The following is a 6,639-nucleotide window of genomic DNA, read 5'->3' as shown; positions in this document are numbered from 1 at the left end:
ACGGATGACTGAGCGGCTTGGGAATCAATCCCTGAGCCGCCACAACGTGCAGTGCTGCATTGGAAAATAAGCCCTCATTGATTTCGGTTTGCTGTAAAATCTGTCTACACTGTTAACTACAAAGGTGGCACCTCCTCCACAGCTGAGCCATCCTCTCTTCTCAGTCAGAGCCCTCGGCCAAAATGAAACGGGCGGAACAGAAAACGAACCTGCGGAGAGTTTTGGGTCCCTAACCTGGGAGTTAATGGTGTTTAAAATGGCCACAAAAATGCAGCTCTTATCTCTTCCTTTCCTCCCCAGCTCTGTCTCCCTTACAGGAGAGAGCAGACATCCTTTCTCTTCATGTATTTGTATTTTTTTTAGAAAGATGCTGCAGCACTAGAAATACCGATTCCTGAATAATTTCCCAGATTTTACAATTTACAGGTGCAAAGCCAGAAGGGACTATTCTCATCATTTTGTCTGACCGTTTGTTCCGCCCAGCCTACCTCTGAAGTTCTTTCTGATGTCTTTTGGCAATGACTGTCTTTATTGCTGATACAGGCATTTTTACACTTTATTTTCAACTTATGCAGAGGTTAGCAATATTACCCTGAAAGAAATTGCCCTGACCTGCAACAAATCTGTCTTTTAAAAAACTTTTAATATTGGATGCAAAATGCTACCAAAATGAATTGGGCTGTTTCCAGTTTGGTTGAAATCCAGCAGAAAACACTCTATTTCTCTAAAATTAGATAGGTAAAATATTGGGGTGAGTCTAGTAAAGAGAACAAGCCACTAATATAAATGTTATTTCCAGTAGCACAACAAACAAAAAAATAATGAACAATTTCTTGATAAGGAATATCTCAGTTTTCTTCAATCAGTTCTGTTATTTACTTAAAGAGCTGAGCGTTTGACACATACCAACAGGTTAAAACTCACTTTCTCTGAAAAAAAAGGAGCTTCATTTTATAGATAGTTATAGAGCTTCATTTTATAGAAGGCCAAGTGCCAGGTCCTGCACATGGGTCGGGTAATCTGAAGCACAAACACAGGCTGGGCGATGAGTGGATTGAGAGCAGCCCTGCGGAGAAGGACCTGGGGGTATTAGCGGATGAAAAAACTGAATATGAGCCAGCAATATGCGCTCGCAGCCCAGAAAGCTGATCTCATCCTGGGCTGCATCAAAAGAAACTTGACCAGCAGGTTGATGGAGGGGATTCTGCCCCTCTACTCTGCTCTGGTGAGACCCCACCTGCAGGACTGCGTTCAGCTCTGGGGTCCTCAGCACAGGAAAGATGTGGACCTTTTGGAGCAGGTCCAGAGGAGGGCCACAAAAATCGTCAGGTGGATGGAGCACCTCTCCTATGAGGACAGGCTGAGAGAGTTGGGGTTGTTCAGTCTGGAGAAGAGATGGCTCAGGGGAGACCTTATAGCAGCCTTCCAGTACCTAAAGAGGGCCGACAGGAAAGATGGGGAGGAACTCTTCATCAGGGAGTGTAGTGATAGGACAAGGGGTGACAGTTTTAAACTGAAAGAGGGTAGAATTAGATTAGCTACTAGGAAAAAATTCTTCACTGTGAGGGTGGTGAGACACTGGAACAGGTTGCCCAGAGAAGCTGTGGACGCCCCATCCCTGGCAGTGTTCAAGGCCAGGTCGGATGGGGCTTTGAGTAACCTGGTCCAGTGGAAGGTGTCCCTGCCCATGGTGGGGGGTTGGAACTAGATGGTCTTTAAGGTCCCTTCCAACCCAAACCATTCCAGGATTATAACTAGAAGTACAGAGGGATTCACTGATTTGCTTCATGTAGCAGAACACATTCATAGCCAAGTCACAATTTTGACTCTCTTCTCCCTCTCCTATATCATCCCTCTCCTCCCTCCTAGCAATTTCCCCCCAAATCTCTCTGCTGCAGTCATTCCCTCCTTCGAAAGAGCATTATTTCTGGTCTCTTCTCACCTGTCCCTGCCCACCGCCAATGCTTTGCACCTGCTGCAGCACCGCTCTGAATGAGTCATTGCCCACGATGGCGTATAAAATCCTGTGCGTGCAGCTGAGACCTTGTGGTGCCCCTGACACCAGGCTGAAGGGGGAGGTGAGAGGAAGAGGAGCTGGTCTCGTCTTTTGGTTTTTGGAGGCAAGGTATGGGTTTGTGAGCTGCTGTTTGATGAAATGAGTTGTATGTACTCTGGGACCTGGTGGGGTAAAGGGTTTCTGTTAGATTGGCTGTGGGGTTCCTGGTGGAAAAAAAAACAAAAACAGGTGGGAGAAGGAAACCAGGAGTAAAATTATTTCCTTTTCTTTCTCCCTAGCCAAATAGGTGCTTAAAACAAAGCAACAACAACAAAATACTGAAATAAGCTCTCCTAATGTGGGTGGGATACTATTTAAGAAGTCCTCCTGCTTTGCAGAGAGAGTATTAGGGGAAGGTGACCTCTGCAGCTGAAAACACTGGAGGAGAATCTGTAATAGATGGAAAACTACTAATGCTGCTGTAGGCCTTGCTTTTGCATCTTCTTGTAAGCAAAGCGAGGGAGCCTGTCGGGTTCGATTCGGATCCCGGCTTGTGAGGAAGGCTTGGGTGCCTGGGCTGAGGCTCTGACTCGGATGCTTTAAAAAAAAAATTTAAAAAAACTTCCTTTTGGAGAAGGAGTGAAGGAAAACCCCGGCTGCCAGGCACCTCTCCTAAGGGATGCGGGGGGGTGTGGAGTACAAAACCCCGGTACGAGAAGGCGGGAACCGGGCGGACGGGCGGAACGGGCCGGCCCCCCGACACCGCCCCGGCGGGGCGGTGTCGGGGGGCCGGCCCGTTCCGCCCGTCCGCCCGGAGGGGGGGGGACACGGGGCTGGGGGCGAGCACGGCGCATCGCCGAGGTACCGGGAGGAGGCGGCGGGAGGCAGGTGAGGCCGGGGGGGGGCGGGCTGCGACCCTGGTGGGGGGGGGAGACGGACAGACCCCCCCACCCTCCCCTCCAAGCCGATTTTGCCCCGTGTTTATTCATATTTAATTATTTTTTTTTCTTGGTAATGATGCTTCGGCTGCCCGCGGGGCAGCGCATTCTCGGTGCGGCTCTTTGTTCCCGGCGTAGCGGGTTTGGTCCTTTGAGCCCCGGGGGATGGTCCTTCGGAAAATCCTTGGGGGGGACACAGACAGACCGCTGTCCCTCTGTCCTGCTGCGGGCCTGGGCTGGAGAAATCGCCGGGTGGTTGGTTGTACTTGGTGCCTTGGCGCGGTGGGAGGCTGTAGGGAAAGGGATGCGCTTCTGGGTGTTTAAGCTCACCTGTAAATATGACTAAGGAGGATGGGAGGGATGGATCTGTGCCCCGCAAGCCGGCGTGCTGGGTGTAATCAAGCCTTGAGCGGTCCCTAGTCCCATTCCCTTGCCAACAAGCGGGTTCTACCCGAGCTAAAAGGGCCTGACGAGGTGTGTTTAATCCGATTTTAAACCTCCACCTGCAGAGACTCGTGATCCTCCAGGAGATCTACTGCGAGGTGTTGCTGTCTGCGTTAGGTGAGGCGCTGAAATTTCTGAGCGTTTCTTGCTGATTGGAATCTGAACGCTACCTCTTTGCTCCCAGTCAGTCTGGAGAGCAGTATTTCCATCCTTCTGGTGTTTGAAAACTGCTGCACCCTTTGGCCTCATTCTTAAGCCCCCCTCCTCCCCATCTTTTTAATCCCGCAGGAATTTGGTAGACCTCTGACTTCTGTGGTGCCGTGGACCTGGCACGGGTCAGAAGCCATGAAGAACTATGCGGCTTTTACTTGCAAATCTGAGTAGGGATTTCCATAGGTGGTCTGTGCTGCTCTGAACAAAGCAAGCGATCGCTTAGTGGTTGGGGGAATAATGCCTAAAACATGTCATGTCTCTTGCTTCTCAAAGAACTACTGCTGGAACACCAACGCTGGAAGTGGAGGTGATGTATTATGTATTAAGGAGCTTCACTAGGGTAGGACTGGTAGGAAGTTGCCCTTACAGAATATTAATATCTCATTTATTTGCTTGTAAGGATCTGTCCTCAAGGGTAGAGGAAGGTGTGCCCCTCTGATATGTGGTTGTGTCTACATAGTTTTTCTTATCTGACTTGGGCTGTATTGGGGGCTGGCATAGAGTCGCGTCACTGTTGGGATTTCACTGTGAGCTGATGGCTTAACTGGTCGAGGTCTGTTTATCTGGAGTATGTGCTGTAAGAGCATCAGCTCTACAATTCACTTGGTTGAACTGGATTTGGTTGAACTGGGCAAGGCCATAATGTAAGGTGAAATGAAGGCATTTCTCAGCTTGTGTGCAAAAGTAGGAGTTGGAGTTCTGCAGTGTATTATCTGCTGGCTTTTGTATTCAGCGCAAATAATAACACTTGAATAGCATACATTAGCACTCCAGTAACACAGCATTTGATTGCTGGCAGTTGCTGGACTTGTATGTTTTGGCTAAATCTTCACATTAAAAGATTTGCAGCATCTTTGTCTACTTCCCTTACCAATCAGCAGATGAATTGCAAAGCCAAGTGCATCCAGGACTGTTCAGTCAGTCAAAGCTTGGCATAATCAAGCTTATACTTGGAGGTGTGAAAAGCCATCTTCTGCAAAGGCTAGGCAGTGATTTTTCTGAAGCTGACCTGTTAATCTCCTGTGCTCTCGGCTACATGAGGCATGCAGCCACTTCAGCTTCAGAGTGCAAGGGTCTTCTCTGTGTGGGAGAGGGATTTTTAGAACAGGGTTATTAATTCAAGTGAGTCAAAAGCTCAATGCTTTTTTTTAATGTTTCAACAATTCTGGAAAAACACCTGCCAGAACTTGCTAAAGGCAGAAAATAACAGCAAAGGGTTTTCTTGGGGGTTTTCCCAAAGTAAGCTGGCTGGGTGAAACCCTAAAAAGCCATCCTAGGGAGTAGCTGCATACAACTGAGGCAGAGGGGAGAGTTTCATCCTTTGCAGCATGTGTCCACAGACCACTGGTCCATGTAAGGAACTGCTGTAGAATGAGAGAACTCTGGTCTGCTCTGTGCTTGTCCTCTTCAAGCCTGCCCTGTTGGAGTGACCGTAACAGGCTGGGGTTCCTTCTGAGCTGGCTTTTGTCAGGCTTCCCAAGAACTGACTCTTCAAACAGGTCTCCCAAATAACAAGAGGGGGTTAATGTTTTAGTAACTATTGCTAGTGCTAATTGTAAGGAGCAAGGAAGCAGCCTGGTTCAGAAAGATCAAACTGACTCTGTGAGACTGTTTCAGCTGGTGACCGATTTGTCTTTATTGTCCCTCAGTGAGGTGACTTGTCCACAATAGTAAATGGTTCCTGTTCTGATGGGCAGCTTCTGGAGATGCCTGGTTTTGGCAGCTGTTTTTAGCCTGGAAGTCCTTTGTGCTTCTTTCCAGCCTACCAGGTGTTAAAAGAAAACTTATTTTTTTTCCATGCTAAAGATAAAACTCCTTGGCTGTCTTCAGTTGTGCTGCCTTTGCGGCTAGGGGAACTGCATCTCTTGGGATTTGTTGTTATTAAGTGCAGGGGAAGTAGCTGGTGTTGTCTCTTGCCCTCTGTGTGTGCTTCCTATTTGAAGCAAGGATTAGTTTTCCACCGAGAGCCTGGCCCGTACTTGGCAGCAGTCCTCCAGGGCTTCGGCTTGGAGAATGCCAGGTGAAATCTGGGGACAAGGAGTTCCTGCAGCATGAAATATTGAGTTATTTTACAGCTTCAAGCTAGTAGTGAAAAAGCTTAAGCTTACTACAGGGGAGGCGCTCGGTCAGAGCGGTGTGCTCCAGCTTGCTTTTATCGCTTGGCTAAGGCTGTAGAGCAGACTGACTATAAAAATAGCCAGATGGGAGGATAAATGTATAGCCCAATGCAGCTTCAGTAACAAACTGCTCTGCAGCAGGCTACCTGCTAAAACCTGTATCACTTTTGCATTAAGTGGAGATGCTACAGCAAGGTGTCAAACTCTGCTTAAGAAGATAGCCAGGTCACGGCTGTTCATACACTGCCTAATCCAGCCTCTTCCTAAAGCTAAGTAGATCTTAAGCTCTAACTAATCTTCTTTGAAGCGTGAACTTGTGCCATTATCCTGCAACAAGCTCCATGCCACTATCTCCGACTTTCATTGAATGTAGAGGTCTAGGTTAGCTTAGATCTTGTGGATTTTCTGAGCAAATAAGTGTCAAACATTATTTTTGCCCTTTACAAATGTAAGACTACAACCAATAGTCCTTTTTGGACTGGGGGAAAGAGTATGACGCTGCCCAAAGTACCCTGGGAACTCTTGTATTGGGGTAGCACTTACTGCCATGTTATCTACTAGCCAGGAGGAGGAAAGGCTCTTAATACTTTTTTAATGTTGTAATTAATGGTTGTCTAAAAGCCAGCAGGGAGCAGCTTTCCCTCTTATTCACTGACACTCTGGATCCTAGTAAAGATGGAGTAAGCTTGTTGGGAAGAGATATTAATGTTTCGGTACTTCTGCTAACCACCTCCTGAATGTCTTGGGCTATTTGAGAATCTAGAGCTAGAAACCTACAAATGTATATACATATGTATATGACTGCAAGAGAAATGCTATGGCTGTCTTTCAAGTGCAGCTGGAGTTCTGTTTAGGTTTAACCACTGCTAAACTACTTGTGTAGCCTAAAAACACTCCTGACTTCTAGAGAAGCTAGTATTTAGATCCAAAC

General features: G+C 47.6%; 1 protein-coding gene across 3 annotated transcripts in view; it reads left to right on the top strand.

Moving 5' to 3' along the window:
* Nucleotides 1-2,803: 2,803 nt before the first annotated feature.
* Nucleotides 2,804-6,639, top strand: part of ARMH4 (armadillo like helical domain containing 4) — a 73,178-nt gene continuing 69,342 nt past the window's right edge. For 2 of the 3 annotated variants that reach the window (XM_069783149.1, XM_069783147.1), the window contains exon 1: nt 2,804-2,884. The gene's annotated coding sequence lies outside the window, so the exon portion shown is untranslated. Of the gene's footprint in view, nt 2,885-3,396; nt 3,496-6,639 lie in introns of those variants that run through there. The other variant, XM_069783148.1, reaches the window with a different exon arrangement.

The sequence above is a fragment of the Haliaeetus albicilla genome, chromosome 5 (assembly GCF_947461875.1).
Source record: "Haliaeetus albicilla chromosome 5, bHalAlb1.1, whole genome shotgun sequence".
Lineage (NCBI taxonomy): Eukaryota > Metazoa > Chordata > Aves > Accipitriformes > Accipitridae > Haliaeetus > Haliaeetus albicilla.
This window is presented reverse-complemented; position numbering and strand designations above follow the sequence as displayed.